At 38.9% G+C, this 20,617-nt stretch overlaps 1 protein-coding gene and 1 long non-coding RNA gene across 2 annotated transcripts in view; one reads left to right on the top strand and one right to left on the bottom strand.

The window, feature by feature from the left end:
- Positions 1 to 20,617, top strand: part of LOC137235009 (transcriptional activator cubitus interruptus-like) — a 324,700-nt gene that overhangs the window by 273,323 nt on the left and 30,760 nt on the right. The window lies entirely within an intron of this gene.
- On the bottom strand, positions 17,850 to 18,273 carry LOC137234641 (uncharacterized). Its single transcript, XR_010947852.1, has 2 exons — positions 18,118 to 18,273; positions 17,850 to 18,039 (listed from the first exon to the last, which is right to left on the bottom strand). It is a non-coding gene; the product is annotated as an uncharacterized lncRNA (long non-coding RNA).

The raw sequence follows: 20,617 nt of genomic DNA, 5'->3' as shown, positions 1-20,617 counted from the left end.
TAAAAGAAAGCACGATCACATATCTTCGTATGCCGTGCAAATACTCGGGAGTGACGTTTCCAATTTCTTAAAAATGAGAAATCAATGTTTCTTGCACAAACTTCTGCATTCTCAATATCCCGCTTACCTATTTAATAAGCTAACCTTATGTCAGTCCACTTGAACCTTGAATCTGTTGATACCGGCTTTTAAATACAGTACAATCCGTCTAAGGAACTCACTTCCTTCCAAGACAAAAGCAATTCGTAAGGCAGGATGTTTCAAACAAGCAGTATTATATTTCCTAAACTCGTAACTTACCCTAATTTACATAACTCAAACCTTCATTCTTCAAACATTGGTCTGGAATTGTTGCTATCACACTATTAATAATTATATAACTTATATGCTTTTTATTATTTTTAATCAAAATTTTGTACTCATTCTTTATTAAGTTTATTTATATGTAACTTCAATTTTTTTTGTAAATAAATATCTAAATTTGATGTAGTATGTAATTTACTTGTTTTTTTTTATTGATTAATATTATTTTTTTATTATAAAAATTTTAAAATTTCAAAAAAGAATTGAAAGCAGTTAAGAAAGAATTGAAAATGCAAGTAACAATAAAATATAATTATACTTGGTAGTTGGTGTTTTCAATTACTGAGTATTGGTAATGGTAATTGTAATTGTACTTGATTCTACCAGCTCTACTACATACGCAGCTTACGATTGACATCAATAAAATTACGTTAGGCAAAATTTTACTTTTTTGCTCTTGGCTGCCACTTTTTTGAACCACCCATATGCAAATGACTATATAGGCTGTGAAGTTGAGAAGAGCAAACCTCAGCTACCAAAATCTACATCAAGAGGAGTAGTTGAAGGATTACGGTATATTGGTTGCATCACTGTTGACTGTATTTTAAATGAATTTAATCATCTTTTATTTCATTCATATTTTTATACATAAATAAAAATAAATGCCAAACACTGTCGAGGGGCGACTCCGCATAGAAAAACTGTCTCCTAATTGAAAAAATGTGTTTCTAAAACTTTTGATGTTGCTTTGCCCGGGGCGTGAACGTAGGACCTTCGGTGTGGTAGACGGAGCATGCTACCATCACATCTCGGCGACCACATACATATCTATGTATAATTTGGATTGCTGATTTTACTAATTAGTAAGGCCTTGACAATAAGCACGATGCTGAGCAAAGCTCACATGAAACATTAATTCTGCTGACATAACGGTAGCTTGTAACGGCATAAACTAATCGAGATAAATACAGAAATTTATGTATCAATATAACTAAGGCCGTCCGTCCATCTGGGAACACAAGTTGAAATACTAACCCCTAATCTAAATTTTCGAAAAGGGGCGTGGCACGGTCTTCGTCTGAAAATATAAATTTTCAAAATATTATTGGTAATAAATTAAAAACGGTTTAAATTGCTATAACTGGGTAACTGATAGACTTTTAAAGGGATCTTCGGCGAACATAATATGCAAAATCTTTGCGAAAACCTCTTTTATATCAATTCTATTTTACGCCTATAGCATGCACATATCTAACTATAAAATAAATAAGTAAAATAATTTTGGAAATAGGCGTGGCACCGCACCCTTTCCGACCAAGCATTGTCTAACATTTTGGGAAGCGCCACTCGATGATTTTTGCTGAAAATCAAGGAAACGGAGGGAAAAATAAATGAAATTGTTTCCGGACCACGCCCACTTATATATAAAAGAGGTTTAAATGGACCGTAGACAGATATAGTCCACTATATCTTCGCGAAAAATAAATTTTACTTCTTAAATGCATTTATAACAAAAATTTATAAATACAAAATAATTGACATGGGGAAAAGTATGTAATTGGCATGACTCAAGAAAACTAGGCAGGTGATCCCAGTGTACAACAACCAAAATTTAACGGTCCTCAAAATGGTCATGAATTTTAAAGTAGTAAGAATTTTTGTTGTTATATCGACCTACTGATTTGTAAGATCGCGGGTTTGAATCGAGCTCAACGCATAACAACAATTATTTTATCATTATTATTGTTATGATAAATTTTTTCTTAATTGCAAAAATTATTAAATTAAAATAGAAGATAGAAAAAATTTGGACAACTGCCAAAGCTCGTTGTATAGATCCATTTCGGGAACTGCTAAATTCCTTCATCGGCAACGTTTAGGTGCCGCTGCTATAACCATTCAGCCATCACAGCGGTTTTTTGTTTGTCTTCATTATTCCTACTTCTATTCTGATCCTTGCCAATTGATATTCACAGCACTGCGACATCTGTTGCAGAATGGACGTGAAAATTGGACTTGTTTGATGGCAATGAAGCCATTGTGTCATATTTTATTGACACTTTTTCCCCATGCTCTGTGATGTATTAACAATTTTTGTTGTTATATCAGCCTACTGATTTGATTGGGAGCATTGCAATTGATGTACCGACAACAAGTTTTACCTCCTTTGAGCAGACGTGGCAGACAGTCGTCCTCTCGAAGTAGGTCCAGCGCTTTTTGCTTGCATACCATTGCGCTTGTAAGGTGGGTGCAGCTCTCCTTGATACCATACGTTTGCTCTGTGTTGATTAAGACTGTGCTGTACTTCAGGTCTATGCGATGTCCGTCTTTTACAATTGCTCTGGTGATCAGATGGTTAAATCTCGTTTGGGCCACCTTTGGCATGGACACAACGTAGAGTAGCATTGTGCCGTTGGTGTAGATTGAAGGTTCGCTGAATTCTATTGCTTCGATCACATTGCTGTATGGAAGGACATCTACTTCGCTTATAAGTCCATTGATCTCTTCTTTGTCTAGTAGGTTGCTGTTGACAATACCTGCCTTAGCCATCTGGCAGGCCTGCACCAGTTCGTTAATATCGTCCTTCAGGATCATGACTTTCTGAAGGATTTCTTGGGAAAGCTTTATGAGATGATTCTGGCCAATGATGTCATTCGTGTTGGTTACGATGCCGTTGACAACCTGCAATAACTCATGAGTTTTCTTAAATATTTCAGAGTTTACCTTGTATTGTTGGTTATTGTTAGATACTAGCACGTCTTGGGCTCGTAGGAGCTCATCCCAGTCGGAAGCGTCGGGTGAACCGGCTATCCATTTCCAAGCCGATCCTATCCAGTTGATTGATCGCTTGATTCTCTTGTTCTTTGGGCCTTTTAACTCCTCGAGCTGCGTTTGGATTTTACTCAAGTGGAAAGAAATGACGTCTGTGAGGTCGTTCGTTTCATCCAGTTTCTTGACTTCAATTTCCAGGCGGTTTGCTATTTCCTCATAACGGGCTAGGTTGATTACATGAATTAATTTGAAGTAGCCATTGATTATCCAGCGGTACCCATCACGTACGGTTACCACTGGCGAGTCGAGATCGAATACCACATATGCTTGTGCGGATGCACAGAGGCAGATTCTAGGAGTCGGAGTACACATAATTCTAATAACTAGTGAAATACATAGTTAACTATTGCTATTAAAAAATTTACATTTCAAAGTTTAAGTACTAGTCTAAGTAAATTTCAAATTTCATTTTAATTTAGGTATATTTTAGATTTCAAATTGTAATTAACATTTCACGTATAAAGTAGACTATTTTTAAATCCTACTGCTATACCTAATGAGTGGAGTTCGGGTCGGCAAGGGTTTGACAGGATTTTACGAGGACCCAGGAGTGATGTTAAAAGTGGAATTTTTCTGACAGTTAGTTTTCAGTAATTAATTTAGTAAGTTAGTTGTTAGTTTTTGTTAGATTTATATTTTTTCTTTTTTTTGTTACTTTTTTTGTAAGTTAGTTAGCTTTAGGTTTTTCTTAGTATTAGTATTTTTCGAGGAATGTTTCCCCTTTTTTTCTTTTTTTTTTGTTTTTTTTTTTTTTGTGGCTTTTAGCGCCTTTGATTTGTGAGATCATGTTTCTCTCTCAAATAATTCTTTAACTTTTGTTCTTTTGTTTTACTTTTTTTTTGTTTTCTTTTGCGGCTTTTAGCGCCTTTTATTTGTGAGATCATGTTTCTCTCTCAAATAATTCTTTAACTTTTGTTATTTTGCTTTTCTTTTTTATTTTGTATTGGAATGCAGGCATAAACTCAGATGACATGACGAAGGCTCGTGAGTATCCCCTTTGAAAGTGAACAACATAAGTTTTTGTAAGTGAAAATTTTCCCGCCCATCGAACGAGTGACTTCTCATGTCAATTAAAGCCAATAGTCCCATGGAGGAATTGAACCACTTCGATTGATATCGCTCGGACCACCGAGTTAACTGGAATTGAACCAATACGACAGATCGAATACAAAAGTGAATTTGTACCCGGACCACCTGGGCTTAGGGATCTATGCATGAGTTTTTTACCTCTTGACCAACATTATTAATTCTTCGGCCTTGCCGAGCTTTTGAGTGCTTGAATTTCGACCAGAGGAGCCAAAATTTCTCGAACCAGCTATGGGGGATCGTGTGTATCCGTTTTAGAGGTCGCATTGCCATTTGTCATGTTCGATGGCGCCACCTCCTACTAAGGCACGATTTGTCCTACTTAGAAGCCCGCTCTTGTTTTGAAGTTCCCTCTTAGTGCCGAATCTCGCCTCTTATGTTTTTTGTAAGTTTTTAATGTGTCCTTGGACATTTTGTCTGTTTATAGACATTTTTGTTTTCGTTAGATATTTTTAATATCCGATTTGTGGAATTTTTCCCCACTTTGCGTGGTTATAGTGGAATTTCTATTTTCCGCCACAGCTTCTTTCTTATAAAGTGGCTTTTGCTTGCTTTTTATTTGTTTATTAGCTATGAATAATTCATCGCCACTGTCAAAATTGCGGGGGGGGGCGAACGAGTTTTATTATTTCTTAAGTTCCTACTTTCCTGTTCGTGTAGAAGAAGAGCCTTTATGTCCTCGTTAGTGCGCTCCCGGAAGTTTGCTAAATCCTGGTAATTTATCCTAGCGGTCCTATTCAGAAAAACATCAGCCGGTTTGCGCTTTATTACGGAATGTATTGTGTTATTATACCTATCCACAGTTATTGCGACGCGTTCTTCAGGTGTTAATCTAGGAAATTCAACGGAAAGGCAGCGGTATATTTCGATCAAAGTAGAGTGTAGCCTCTCTACCTGACCATTGGCCTCGCTTCGCTGCGTTGGTGTTTGGTATATTTCTATCCCTAAGGACCTGATATAATTTAATACAAGTGGTGACAAGAATCCGCGTTCATTGTCCATGACCAAGGCTCGTGGTACTGTGAAATAATGCAGCGCGATCGTTAGGTTCATTCGCAAATGAGGAGATGACTTATTTTTGATTGGTAAGAGCTTAGCAAATTTGGTAAATTTGTCGATACAACTCAAATATTTTTGTCATTCAATTTCGAAGATGTCGATGTGCAAGATTTCGCACGGATAACTAGGAATGGGAGTTGGTTGCTCATATGGTTTAGAAGGGTGCCTATCGTATTTGTTCAATTTACATGTTTCGCATTGGCTAATGTATTCCCTAATCTGTTTGGACATTGCGGGAAAATAAAATTTTTCCAGTACCTGTTCCCTATTCTCACGAGCATTTCGATGCGCGCGCTTGTGCTCCTTCTCGATAATGTCGAATACCCTATCGGCTATTGTCACATCTTCTACCACGCGCTGCGTGATCCTAATTTTATATCTGCTGAAATTGTTAACGTATACAGCCTGCAAACTATGGAGGTCATCTTCCGGAATTTTAATGCCATTTATAACATTTGGGTTGAGGTAATTTTTGAGGACTGGTGACAAAGCTTCGACGCTTAATACAGGCATTGTGACAAAGTACCTTTTGTACCCCCTATGAGGCTCTTCTGTACACTCGCAACTCGCCCCCCGCCTAAAAATTATTTGATTTCTAAACACATTTATGGGTGCCTCTACGTGAGGTATGAGGTCAGAGCTGTCCTGCTCTGCGGAGTGCATGGTACCCTCTGAAGCAGTGTCAGTTTCAGACACCGCCTCAGCTATAGTACTCGATGATTGTACAGCTATGGAGTCAGTGAGTGCGTTCACTTCCGTCTTGAGACGGGAGAGTGCATCAGCGACTACATTTGTCTTACCTGGCTTGTAGATTAACTCGCAGTTATATTCCTCTATACGAGCTTTCCATCGCTTGAGCTTTGTATTGTAATTACGATTACTCAAGGAGAATATCAGAGGTTGGTGATCAGTGTAAACCCAAATTTTCTTTGCGCCATAAAGGTAGGAACGCAAATTATCTAGTGACCAAACAATAGCTAGAAGCTCTTTTTCATTCGTAGCGTAGTTTTCTTCGGCTTTGTTTAGGGACCGCGATATGTAAGCTATCGGTTTATCGTCGCCTATTGATCCTTGTGATAGTACCGCGCCAATGGCGTAGTTTGATGCGTCCGTTGTCAAATTAAATGGTTTGGAAAAATCTGGAAATGCTAATACGTCCGCTGACATTAGTAGTTTTTTCAGCTCGCAGAAGGCCTCTAAGGCATCCTTGTTAAGCATAATCGCTGCATTTTTGGACGCGTTTGCTTTTACCTGTGCATTTTCCCCCCGAGTGAGGTTGATGAGTGGCTTTGCGACCTTGGCGTAATCCCTAATGAATTTCCTATAGTATGAGGTCATACCAAGGAAACTTTTTAAATCCTTCAAATTTTCCGGGGGTGAAATCGTTTTAATAGCTTCTACCTTTTTTGGGTCAGCGCGTTCCCCATCGGGAGTAATAACATAGCCTAGAAATTCGACTTCTTTTTCAAAGAAGCATGTCTTTTCCAAATTAACCTTAAGATTCGCCTTCCAAAGCGTTGCAAAAACCTTCTCAACATTAACGAGATGTTCCTCTGCATCCTTGCCAAATACGAAGATGTCGTCGATATAGACGTAACAAATTTTCCCGATGTACTGCTTGAGGACATCGTCTATCATCCTTTGGAAAATCGCAGGCGCATTTTTCAACCCGAATGGCAACCGATGAAATTCATATTTACCATTCATTGTGGAGAAGGCTGTCTTTGGGATGTCCGAATCCTTCATGGGAATTTGGTGAAATCCGGAAGTCAATTCAATTTTAGTATAGAAGTTGGCTTGGCCAAGGCTGCAAAGAGTAGCGTTTATATCGGGAATTGGGTAAGTATCGGCGATAGTTACAGCGTTCAGCCGTTTATAGTCTATAACCATACGATACTGTTTGTCCCCATTCGCCTTAGGTTTTTTAGGGACTACCCAAATTAAGGAATTGTATGGGCTTTTCGACGGCCGGATGATACCTTCGTCTAGGAGCTCATTTACCTGTTTTTCGACTTCATCTCTCATACATGCTGGGTAGGGGTAGGATTTACTATACACCGGTTCGTCGGTTGATGTTTTTATTTCTGCTCGGACATTCGTGTTTGCAAGCTCATAGCCGTTAAGTGGTTTGAAAAGACCAGAGTATTTATCCAATAGTGAATTAACCTTTCCATGGATATCAAGAGGTAGGTCCTTTCCTAATGTGAAGTTTACATCGAGAGATCTTCTGTCTTTCAAGGGGATTTTGTAATTGTCTATACTAAGGAGGTTATTCTTCCTATCTATTATCGCGCCTAATTTCCTCAGGGTATCGTCCCCAATGATTCCGCAGAATTCACTAAGAGTCGGTAAAACGAAGAAATCAAATTCGGTGGAGTTACCCACACTTTCGAATAATTTTAGTTTTACTTTATCCTTTATTGGCACGCTACCCTCCACCGAAGCTACATTGCATAATTTCTTTACAGGAGTTGTTTTCTTTGCAATATTATTTTTTATAAAATTCTTATTTGCGCCGGTATCCACGAGGAAATCCAGCACACGACCGTCAGGCAAAGTATATTCTAAGTATGGTACACTAGATGACCGGAATACAGAAAATCCTCCGAGTTGTTTTCACTTGGCGATTCCCTCAGGTCCATATCTCTCTCTTCGTTCCCCTCGGGTGTAGTGTGGAACACCCTTTGCTGCTTCCGTGGTAGATTTTCTGAACTTGCGCTTCTTTTAAACGGATTTGGGCGATTCATGTAGTTAACGTTGCGTGTCTGTACCGAGGGGTCTACGTCCATTTTCTCTACAGGCGCATGTAGTGGGGTGCTGGCATTTCCAAATCGACCTGACGGGCGGTCACTCTTTACATATGAGTGCTTTTCCTGGTTGCGTCAAGTAGGTTTAGGGGGTAACTGGGGAGGCTTGGTCCTATTCCTAAATGAGGAGGTACCTGGCAAATTGTTAACAGGGACAGCCACACGGTTATTGGAATTGTTCGTATGAACGGAAAAATTGCGGAAATCCACATTTTGGATTTCCAAACAGGCTGAATATGCCTCTGGCAATGTTTTAGGGCGTCGTATAAGGAGCATTCGCGACATTTCGCCGTTAAGCCCACGTATAAAAACGTCCAGGGCACGATTTCGGTAGGTTTCTACCAGAACTTTAACGGCATCTTCCGTGTAGGATTCGGCTTTAATTTTATTAATAATAAGGGAGAATTGATGATTCACCCTGGCGTAGAATTCATCGATTCTCATTCCCTTTTGCTGTAGCTGGTGCAGTTGGTGTTCGAGTGTACCAACATCCCTCTTATCTGCGTAGTGCAGGGAGAGGCATTCCTTAATTTTTCCCCATTTGCTATCGCATATATTGTAGGAAATAAGTGCAGAATCAGCTGCTCCCCGCACCTTCTGCCTAATATGTTGGAGAATCGCTCGGTAAAGGGGCTTTCCCTTCATTACCGCAAAGTCTGAAAGGATCACTTCCACAGAGTGAATCCATGAGATGTACTGGACAGGGTTACCGTCAAACACTTGTAGCTCCTTAACACAATCAGGGAGCCTACAGATATCTCTGATCTCAGCCTCAGAGGTGGGTGGCTGAGCCACCACTTCTTCAACCACTGGAGTAGTGGCCGCCGTAGATGAAGAGCTAGCTGAGTCAACGCGAGCCACCCGCCTTTCTAGCAAATTTATTTTTTCAAGAAGGGCGTTGACGGCCCCAGTCAAATTTGTCACTGTGGCTCTTATATCGTCCATTTTTTGTGGGAATATTTTTTTATTTTACTTTACCTTTGTGTTTTTTATACTCACGTGATGAGGTAAATCATCCGTACTATATCAGAATTACACTGCAGTGCGTACAGGAGCTCTCAGGAATTTTCACTAGTGACCACTATTACGCTGTAATGCCGGTAGTATGTAATGCTGATGATCTTGCTAGAAATTCTCCTTTAGTTTTTTCCACGGTTTCCTTCTTTCAACAAATTCCTTAGTCAGCTCTTTCTTTTTTGCAAGGACAGTTTTTCCTTTTTAGCACCTTTTTTTTCACAGTTTCTTCTTTCTTTTTTTGAACAAATTCTTTTTTGAAATTTTTTTTTTTTTCACAGTTTCTTCTTTCTTTTTTTTTCGAACAAATTCTTTCTTGAATTTTTTTTCACAGTTTCCTTCACTTCCTGGGTCCCTGCTCGGGCGCCAGTTAAAGGACTATAGTCCTTGTTTTATAAAAAAATTAATTTGTTGGGCCAACTCGCCCAACCAACAACACTAAACAACACAAGTTCAAATAGTCTTTCACAAGTATATTTTAACTCAGTTTGTTCACAATTATAATTAAGATTAAATTACTGTTAACTCCAATCCGTCCCGAACTCGACTGCCGGCTCTGTCGCAACTGCTCCCATATATAGCCAATCAACCAGCCGCGACGCGCCTCTTGCGTAACTCGTTGACAGCCCGCTATGTGAGAATGTTGAAGTCGGTTTCTTCCCACAGGTGCTGTATGTGTGCATTTCACAATCATGTGTAATAGAATTTAGCTGACTGTGCGTCTGGAGTAGTTCCGTAGCATGAGTGTTAATTGCCGTCACTAACCATGGCCTTGAATTAAGGTGTTAGGTTGCCATGCGCGGCCGTATGTAGTGAGAACCATAATTTGCAGGTGTTAGTTGCCGTCACTAGCCATGGCCTTGAATTAAGGTGTTGGGTTGCCATGCGCAGCCGTATGTTGTGGGAAATATAATTTGCTGACTCGGCGCGCGTGTACTGGCCATACGTGGGAATGTTGCGATAAGGGCAACTGGCGTGTGTTAACTTACATGTTAAGCAAAAGTAAAGTCCATGTCAGTTGAAGTGAGAGGATGCAATAAGCTGAGCTTGGTTAAAACAATTAAATTTAAAGTGAAGAGAGGCAGTTAAAAACTTATAAATCCACAAAAAACATAAAAACTCAAGTGCCTTTTTTTGCAAAAGTGGTTTGTGCACCATATTTCTTTCTTGCTTGTTAGTTTTCAAACACATAAAAAAGAAATTACATTTTTGGTAAAACAAGTAATACTACGAAACTCGGCGATATAAAAGTAAGAAATGGCGCCAAAAACAAGAACAAATAAAAAACATAATAACAAAGAAATAGATTTAACTTCAAGCGACAACGAAACTATTTCTGTCAACTTAACTGCAATAATAGAAAAGTTAAACAAAAAGTTTAAAGTGCAAGAGCGGGCGTTGAAAAAAATAAGAGAGTCCAAAGACCATATAAGTGATGGCTTTAATGCACTTAAGAAAGAGATCGATCGATTAACAGAAGAAAACAAACAAAAAAAAAAAAGAAATGAAAGAGATTAAAACGAATGGAGAAAATGTCAAATTGAAAATGAAAACATTAGAACGTAATATGATGGAGATAAAACAAGAAAAAAACAAAAACAATTTAATAATAACTAATTTACCACAAATAAAAGACATAGCCTTAAAATCGGTTATCAAGAAAATTGCCGAGCAAGTTAATGCCAACATTACCAATGATAGCATTGTAGATGTGTTTCAAAATGAAAATAAGAAGTTTAGAACACATCCCATAATTGTGTAAAATGAAATGCGTAATTAGCTAATTAAGTATATATATATTTTTTTTTTCTATCTACAATTATGGATGCTGTTAATGCAGCACTTGATATCAATGTGAAATATGATTTAAATAAATTGATTTTTAGCAATAATTATAAAAATATTAATATAATGTATCTAAATATTCAAAGTATTAGAAATAAGCTGAATGACCTTGATATGCTGATACAACAGAATACGATGGAGGGTAGAACTGTTCATGTAGTTGCGGTAAGCGAAATTTGGATATACGAAAATGAAAATATGTATTTCAACTTAAAGATTATACTGCTTATTTTGCAAATCGTATTACAAATAGAGCAGGAGGGTGTGTAATTTTCGTACACAAAACAGTTCCATCTTCTCTCGTATCTGTAATTGAATATGAAGGAAGTAGCTTTTTGACAGTAAAATTAATTAAAGCAAATATGCACATCTCATGCGTCTATAGATTCTGTGCGTCTGATATCAGCCTCTTTGTTGACAAATTAGAGAACGAAGTATTAAAATATAAGAGATTCATAATAGTTGGTGATTTTAACTTAAACTTATTAACTTCAAATATATATATAAACAACTATATTAATATGTTACTCAGTAGTGGGTTTCTTTTTCTTAACAGTTTGAGCAGAGAGATGTATACACGAAGAGGAAGCGATTCCAAAACCATCATTGATCATGCCCTACGGATTTAGTTGAATTTTCATACACTCTATCGTTAGATGACAACGAAATTTCTGATCATAGACTCCTAGCTTTAACTTTTAATAACAATATACTAAATAAAGAACCTCTCAAGAGTGAAATACAAGTTTTTGATTACGCATTATTCGAAGAAAATAATTATATACACGATTCATTAGAAGAGCCTCACTTTTGGGGATTTCATACACAGCTATGTAGCAGCATTGAAAAATGCACTAAGCGTATTAAGAAAACGAATAAAAATGTTAAGAAGCCGTGGTTAAATAACAAAATTTTAGCCGTAACTAAAGAAAAAAACAAATATTACAAATTAAAGAAGAGATATATTAACAACTTATATTTTGGAAATACGTTTAGGTATTTTAAAATTCAAGCACGTAATAAAATTAATAATATGCGAAAACAATTTTATGGGAGACAAATTGAAGATAATATCCAATCCAGTGCCAAGACTTGGAGAGTTTTAAATCAGCTTATATATGGACAAACTAATGTATCGCCTCTAGCTATCACGCAAATAGATTATAATGATAAAGTTCTTACAACACCAACGGAAATAGCAGATGCTTTTAATCATTATTTTATATATATTATAAAAACGCCAGGAAATTTTGAGTACACACCTGAGCCTGTAGATGGAATCACACATCCTTTTGTTTTAAGTCAGTGTGATTTTGAAGAAGTAAGAGATGCAATCACTTCCCTTAACCCAAAGTCGACCAATGGTCCGGATGGCATTTCAGTCAGATTGGTACAAAAATATAAAGAAGAATTGTCTGGTTTGTTATCAAAGTTCATTAACGAAGTTTTTCAAATTGGTCAGTATCCAGGAGAGTTGAAAATCGGATCAGAAATTCCAATGTACAAGAGTGGAAATAAGGAGGTCTGCTCAAACTATAGGCCAATAACGAAATTGAGTAGGATTGACAAGGTATTTGAAAATATTTTATTAAATAGATTAAAACAATTTATTATATCTAACGAAATAATTAGCGATAATCAGTTTGTATTTACGTGTATGTTACTATTTCCTACTTTCGATGATGCTAGCACCCCGTCTCGCGACTGCATCGCATTCCTTCAGGATGTGTTCTGCAGTCTCATCTTCGCGATCACAGAACCGACAGAGGCTACTAGACGACATCTCCCCAGCGGGTTAGGGGGTCGGAATATACCCGTGGTAGGTATGCCTGCCGTAAGAGGCGACTAAAATACCTGATTCGAGGGCTGTGTAGCGCAACCCTTCAGGTTCCAGCGCAATATATAGCCTCTCAAAACCCAATTGTCAACCTCACCTATCCGCGGCGAATCCTGTTTCACAAACATATGAGGCTCTGGCGACCCCAAGCTCTTCATAGAACTTGGGAGTGGGGAGGGAGGGATGGCCTGAAGGTTTAATGTGGCCACGTAAATAGTTCCCGAGATGGTCGGGCTAGCACCAAAGCCTTCGAGGAGCAACCTTATCGCTACAACAACAACAACAACTAGACGATATACCCAATTTCCAATGTACAAGAGTGGAAATAAGGAGGTCTGCTCAAACTATAGGCCAATAACGAAATTGAGTACGATTGACAAGGTATTTGAAAATATTTTATTAAATAGATTAAAACAATTTATTATATCTAACGAAATAATTAGCGATAATCAGTTTGTATTTACGGAAAAATCTAGCACGCTATCTGCTTGTATCAACTGCACCGAGTTTATTTATGAAAATTTAGATAAAAAAGTAGGTTGGAATGTTGGCAATTGGCCTCAGCAAAGCCTTTGACTCAGTGAATCTTTCAATCATGATAGAAAAACTAAGGGAGTTGGGGGTTGATGGCATTGCAATTAAACTCTTTGAAAGCTTTCTCATTGGCAGAAAATAATATGTAGAAATCAAAAACTGCAAAACCTCAATCAAAACCATTAGAACAGGTGTTCCACAAGGATTCAAATTGGCAGCCACCTTATTTTTAATATATATTAATAACATTCTAAAGCTAAATTTAAAGGGTATGCCGCAATTCTATGCTGATGACGGAACTTTCCTGTGTGCTTCTGATAGTCTTGATGAGCTTTTAATCTATATACAAGAGAATCTAAAGATTATATCCCAATGGTTCGAACGAAATTTATTGAAACTGAACTTGGCTAAAACCAATTTCATAATTTTCAACAACTACAGGGATACCCCTAGCCTTCATGATCTGAAAGGAGTTCATCTATATGTTAGTTTCATATCGAGGGTCGATATATTAAAATACCTTGGAATTTGGTTTGACGCAAATTTATGCTGGCGAGAACACATAAACAGAATTAAAATGAAGTTATTACCTCTAAATTTCGCTATTTATAGAAATCGTAAAGTGTTTCCACAAAAACATTTATGGCCTCTATAAAACTCTGTGTTCATGTCTAAAATACATTATTTGAACCCTATATGGAATAACTGCTCTGAGCAACTTACAAATGAAATTCAGAGAATATAAAATAAAGTTATAAAAAATATTTTGCATTTGCCTAGAGGAACGACAAGCGAGCTCTTATATCAAAACAGGTTGGATATTCGGAAATATGCTATATTGCAAACTTTAGAAGCATTTTACAAAGTTAAAAATAATTTAATTAAACATAATTTATCACCAACTCGACTTAGGCTAAAACTTAGTTTTGATTTAAGTTAGTCCAGATTTGCGGCATATTTTTTTTTCGATTTCACCAACTTAGTTACTTAACGAAATTGACATACAACAACACTATCAGCTGTTTTATACATAGTAGTATTTTTTGCTACTCTTTAGTTTCACGCAACCCAATACAATTGAAGTATTGTCAGTTACGGCTGTCAGCTGCGTATTGGCAAGTTTTGATAAAATTATAATAAAAATAATAAATTGTGCATAAAGTTCAAAACGCATTATATAAATTGTCAACTTTTGCCTAAAACTGGATTTAAAAAAAGGAAAATATTAAAGGAAACTTTTGTGCGACGGGTATTTACATTGCAGCATGTGTTAGCTGCTTAGGCACATCTAGGAAAAAAAATATCTGCTCAATTGCGCACGTGCTGGAATATTTGTGAATTTTAGAATTTATTGTATTTATTGCAAATTTGGGGTATTAAAAAAGCAGCATGAGCAAGAAAAGCAAAACCAAGTCCGGCAATCTGGGACGAGCATTGATAAAAAATCGCTTCGGGCATCAATTCCGCCGTAAAGTGTATAACGACACTATGGTAAACAAAAACTGCATTTGGATAAACAATTTTTAAGCTAAAATTTATTGCTTATTTTTAATTATTGTGGTTGATACAGCTCCATACTACCGAAATCCAAGATGGCTACGATTGGGGACGGTTAAATTTGGCATCTGTTACTGAGGAATCTTCATTTCATGATTTTTTACGCACTACTGAGCTGGCGGGCACTGAATTTCAAGCTAAGAAACTGAATATCACATTCATAGGAACATAGGGAAAATAATAATATGCTAACAGTGCCACGCCGTCCTAAATGGACAGCACAAAATACCGCAGAGGAATTGCAAAGGGCTGAAAATGAAAGATTCTTAGGATGGCGTCGCACTTTAGCCCTGCTGCAAGAAGACAACGACATCTTACTTACACCTTATGAAAACAATTTAGAATTTTGGCGTCAGTTGTGGCGTGTTGTCGAACGTTCAGATGTTGTTGTGCAGATTGTGGACGCACGTAATCCACTGCTCTTTCGCAGCGTCGACTTAGAGCGTTATGTAAAGGAAGTAAATCCGAATAAAATGAATATGATTTCTTCGCCACAAATTTGCATTGTAAAAACTTTAGTAAAATTTGGATTCTGTTATATTGTCTCCCTTCTCCAATCTCTAGATCGATTCAAAACCCGCTTCGAAGGAAATTGATAAACAGTTCTTTGATTCAAACAATAGCAAAGCTTATGTGAAAGGACGCACTAACTTTCCACATATTCGTCTGGCCAGCGATGGTAGCTTGGTGAGTGCGTCACCTACAGAGAAACCTTGGCGTAGCGTGAAGAAAGAACGTCGTGAGAAATTGCGCAAGAAGTTCTAGCATTTGGATAAGCACGGATGCCATAAAACCCATCAAGAATTGTAATTCTAGTAGCACTGCATAGATCTTCGTAAGGCAGTTTCTTTTATTTTTGTTAAAAAGGAAACCCTATTGTAAAGCAGTCTGGATTCTGCTGCCGCAGAATCCATTTTTAAATGAATTACCCTAAACTATGTATTGTGGATATGCTATTAACTGTGTAAATATGAATATTAAATAGTTTTTAAATGATAACTGTACAAAACCTCGGTTCCGCTTAGTTTTTATTTCCACGAGGGGCGACCCCGCCCCAACTTAAAGACTTAGCCCTCTGGAGATTGCATTGCTTTCCAGGAGGATATGTTTAGCCGTATCCGCTTATCGATCACAGAACCCGCAGGTATCACGATTATTTGCTCAATTTATGCATGTGGCTGTTGAGTCTGCAATGTCTTTTAAGAAACCTGTTAAAATTCTAATTTTATTTTTTGAAAGGCTTATGATTGCTCCTCTAGCGATTAAGACTACATCCTCCTGCAGTAACTTAGATTGTTCAGAGTGCGCCAGTGTTCTTATATATCTGTCTACCAGCAATATATGCCACCTTATTTTTATTATTTTTTTTTAGCGAACTGGCAGCTGCCGCGTGGCTAGGACGTTCGCCCGCTTATTACCATCCACTCACCCCTCTGTGGCCTAAAACCCACGCCCGCAGTACTACATTGTGGGTTCGTAGTTCATTCAGCTCATATTGTGGCTTCGGGCCCGAAGACACCAGCTCAAATCGCCTCAGATGTTTTCGATTACCACCATAAGATCTTGTGTAGACATGGGATGCTCTCTAGCCTGGTTTCATTCATAGACAAGATAACAGTCTCCGCATTCCACTTAGATAGATAGATAGATAGATGTTGTGAGGTCAAGCACTGCGACCTATTGGTCTATTGTGCCCTCATTCTCTTAACAACACCTCATCCAAGCCAAGTTCTGTGAGAAAATCCAGAATGCTTCTCGGCTTCAGAGAGTGTATGTTACTATTTCCTACTTTCGATGATGCTAGCACCCCAAGTCTTCGTCTCGCGACTGCATCGCATTCCTTCAGGATGTGTTCTGCAGTCACATCTTCGCGATCACAGAACCGACAGGGGCTACTAGACGACATCTCCCCAGCGGGTTAGGGGGTCGGAATATACCCGCGGTAGGTATGCCTGCCGTAAGAGGCGACTAAAATACCTGATTCGAGGGCTGTGTAGCGCAACCCTTCAGGTTCCAGCGCAATATATAGCCTCTCCAAACCCAATTGTCAACCTCACCTATCCGCGGCGAATCCTGTTTCACTAACATATGAGGCTCTGGCGACCCCAAGCTCTTCAAAGAACTTGGGAGTGGGGAGGGAGGGATGGCCTGAAGGTTTAATGTGGCCACGTAAATCGTTCCCGAGATGGTCGGGCTAGCACCAAAGCCTTCGAGGAGCAACCTTATCGCTACAACAACAACAACAACTAGAGGATATACCCAATTTATTCATATGGCTCTTTAGCCTGCAGTGGCCTGTGAGTATACCTGTTAAAATCCTAAGGCTAGTTTTTGGGAGTTGTACCCTCCTATTAGTGCCTTTGCCTTCCCAAGGCCTGGACTTTCGCGCCAGTGTTGTTCTCTTAGGCACACCTCTTTTTGTCTAAACTATTCCGTTATTGTATGTGACTCTATTGGCATGACGGACTCGGGTCCTATTGGCTTTCCGGCCACTGTCAACCTCGTCCGCTCGCTCGTTACAATCTACTCCTCTGTGTCCAGGTACCCATGCTGCACACCGGCTTATGGTGACAACTGGTAGGGATATTTTGGTTCGGGGGCGGAAAATCCCTGCTCCTATGCCCTCCGGTGTCTTCGAGCCATCGGTGTACCATATTATAGTGTGTTCCTGGTGAAGCGCTTCAATCCTGGAGGTTTCCCACGTACACTTGTTCCCAACTCTATTTTGAAGCGCTTCTCAAATTTAATTATCTTCCTCGTGTCATCTGTGGGAAGTTGGATGAGTGGAATCTGCTCCCTCAGCTTCTCCATGTTGTCGTTTTGTCGAAAGCCCCTCTATGTCCAAAAATGCTCATAGCGTTACCTCCCAGCACTAAATTGAAAGCAGCTCTCGACAAATGTACGTTTTCTATTCCATTTGTTGCTTACTTGTAAGCAATTATATCCGTTTTATATTTACTAAATATCTCACCATGTTTTCATTTGTTGGTTTTGGGAATTTATTGGGTTAGTTTTTTCTTAATAAAAAGATATTTGCATTTATTTAAAAGTAATAAGTTTAGACAGGAGCTTTCTCAACCAATTTGAACCAATGGCCGCATTCGCAGCGTTTTAATGTACCTTTTTGCAGCCACATCCATTTCACGTAAGTTTGATCTTTTTCGCCTGGAAATAATATAAAATAATTGTTTAGTATGTTAAAAAAATAGTTTTTTTCGCTTATGCTATTTATTCTTCACTCACAGATGCAACCAACAATACGTGCATCAAATGCGGATGGTATCAGATTGGGGTTTTCTTTGGTGCCTGCGCCACGTTTGAACACTTTTATGTCGAAGGGATTATCGTTGCCAGCAGCTTTGGCTAAAACTTCACGCCTTTCAATACCGGTTGCGTGCTCCATAGGATCCTTCATCACTGAAATTGGAATTCAAAATATTTATATAACGGTTTAAAGAACATATTATTGATCATTAATAACTGCCTGCTTCACAAAAACCGACTACAATTGGGACATCAAGTCTTACCCAACCTCTTTCTCCCAACTTACTGGAGATCTCCCTTTCCTCTTCATAAATTACGGATGCTGATGGAAACACTTTTTTGATCAGCTCGTTTTCATCCATTCTCTTAACATCACGTAGGCCGAAGGTTTGGGCTTCGGTGAACTATGTTCGAATCAGCCTAAAGCACATCATTAAACCCTTTCGATAACCTTTCAATAGAATACTTGGAAGCCGTTTGATTTTTGCTCTTCGTAGAATTTTACTTTTAACTTGCGTCCTTGGCACAAAGTAGCACTTTAACAATGCAATAGATTTTTGGGATGAGACTGGATTTATATACCGACAATGTGAAAAAAAAATACTGAAAAACGTATTTTCATTAACTTTAAAAAAGGAAAGTGGGACGAATACAAATCCTTTACAGACAACCGCTTTGCTGCCCTCCCAATCCGGACTGATGCTCGCCAAGGGGAGCGTGCTTTCCGCAAGGTCATTGAATGCGCATCGGCTCGCTTCATTCCCGCCGGTAGAGTTCCCGAAGTTCGCCCCACTTTCCGGCGGAGGCCGCAAATTTAGCGAGAGAGCGTGACCTTATAAGACAGCTCGATCCCGGCGACCCCCAAATAAGGGATATAAACAAACGCATCAGATTGCTTGTGGATGAACACAAGCGGGCGAAATGGGAGGAGCACCTAAGCGGTTGTAACCTCTCTGCCGGTGTAGGTAAACTTTGGTCCACTGTAAAGTCCCTATCGAATCCGTCTAGGCACAATGACAAAGTTTCCATCGACCTTGGCGATAAAGTACTGCCGGATGCCAAAAAATGCGCGAGCGCTTTCTGCCGACAATATATAATGCATTCTACGGTCGACAAAGATAGACGGAGGGCCAACAGACACGCACATAAACATAAATTCAGCGCGTCACCGATGACCATCACCGCCAAAGAGGTTGAGGATGCCAAGATGCCAACCATCCAAAGCAGTGGGCCAGACGGCATAGCCATGCCGATGCCTAAAAGCCTAGGGAAAGAGGATTTCAAATATTTAGCACATGTCTTCAACCTGTCTCTTTCCACCTTTGTCATACCCGAAAAATGGAAAATGGCGAAGGTGGTCCCGCTACTAAAGCCTGAGAAACCAGCTAAAATAGGAGTCATATCGCCCTATATCTCTCCTATCGCCAGTAGCCAAGACGCCTGAAGCCATTTTACTCCCCTACTTCAAAGCATATTTGCAGCTAGCCTGTCATCGGTATGGCTTCAGAAAACTCCATAGCACAACCACCACCGCGCTAAATGCAAATTATCTGGGTGGTCGGCAGGCATCGGTGCAATTTAGAAATGAAACATCGAAACCAAGAAGAATTAAAGGGGGGGGGGGGGGGAGGGGGGGGGAGCCACAGATCAGGATCTACACATCAGATTACACTGAAATGAAGCCGGACAGAACCGGCTGCCTTGGGAAGCGTTTATAAATTAATATAGATATTGTTTTCCCATTACTATTCACACATATTCACCTGGGGAATTGATTTAACATGGGTGCACTCCATTGCCCCAACTACACGCGGAAAATTTGCCTTTTCTTTAAAAGCAGCCTCTGTTTCCAAGCGCTCCTGTTCCGTTTGAGGAAATTTCACAAAATCTGGTCGCGAGGATGCTAGATGGTAGGAAACTAGCGTAATTGCACGTGAGGCACTTGCTTTTGAAACTCCGGAAAGGTCTGCCACAATTAGCTGAAAAGATCCTGAAGCATAGAACCGGAGTGCGATGAAAAACATTTGATGTGCTGCATTGCGTTGTTGCTGTAAACGAAGAAGTAATTTAGGGCAACATTTATAAAATATGATGTAAACTTACCGTGCTCCAAGATAAATTTTGTCTTTTATTAAACAAACCAAGCAGGATCTTTGCACATAATCGTTCGCGAAAGTCACCATCGTCATAATAATAAAAAGGTCAGGACGCTTTCTAATTTTTCTTTTTCGTCGAAGCACAATTACCTGCAGAGCTTCAAAATCGCAATCACTTTCACCAGAATCTCGAAGATCCATTAAACTTTTTACAAATTTTCCACCGAGAATACAAATAAGCCACTTCAGAGAAATTGCAGATGTCAACAATAGCGGGGTTGCTATATTTGCATAATGAAATAAGTAAGTATCAAAACTGCCATTTAATTCGACTCAAGATTTGTACTACAGCAACACTGTTGAAAGTCGAGAATAAGCCAGCT

Source organism: Eurosta solidaginis, chromosome X, assembly GCF_040869045.1.
Source record: "Eurosta solidaginis isolate ZX-2024a chromosome X, ASM4086904v1, whole genome shotgun sequence".
Classification (NCBI taxonomy): domain Eukaryota; kingdom Metazoa; phylum Arthropoda; class Insecta; order Diptera; family Tephritidae; genus Eurosta; species Eurosta solidaginis.
Note: the sequence above shows the minus strand (reverse complement) of the source record. Positions and strands in the feature narration are given on the sequence as shown.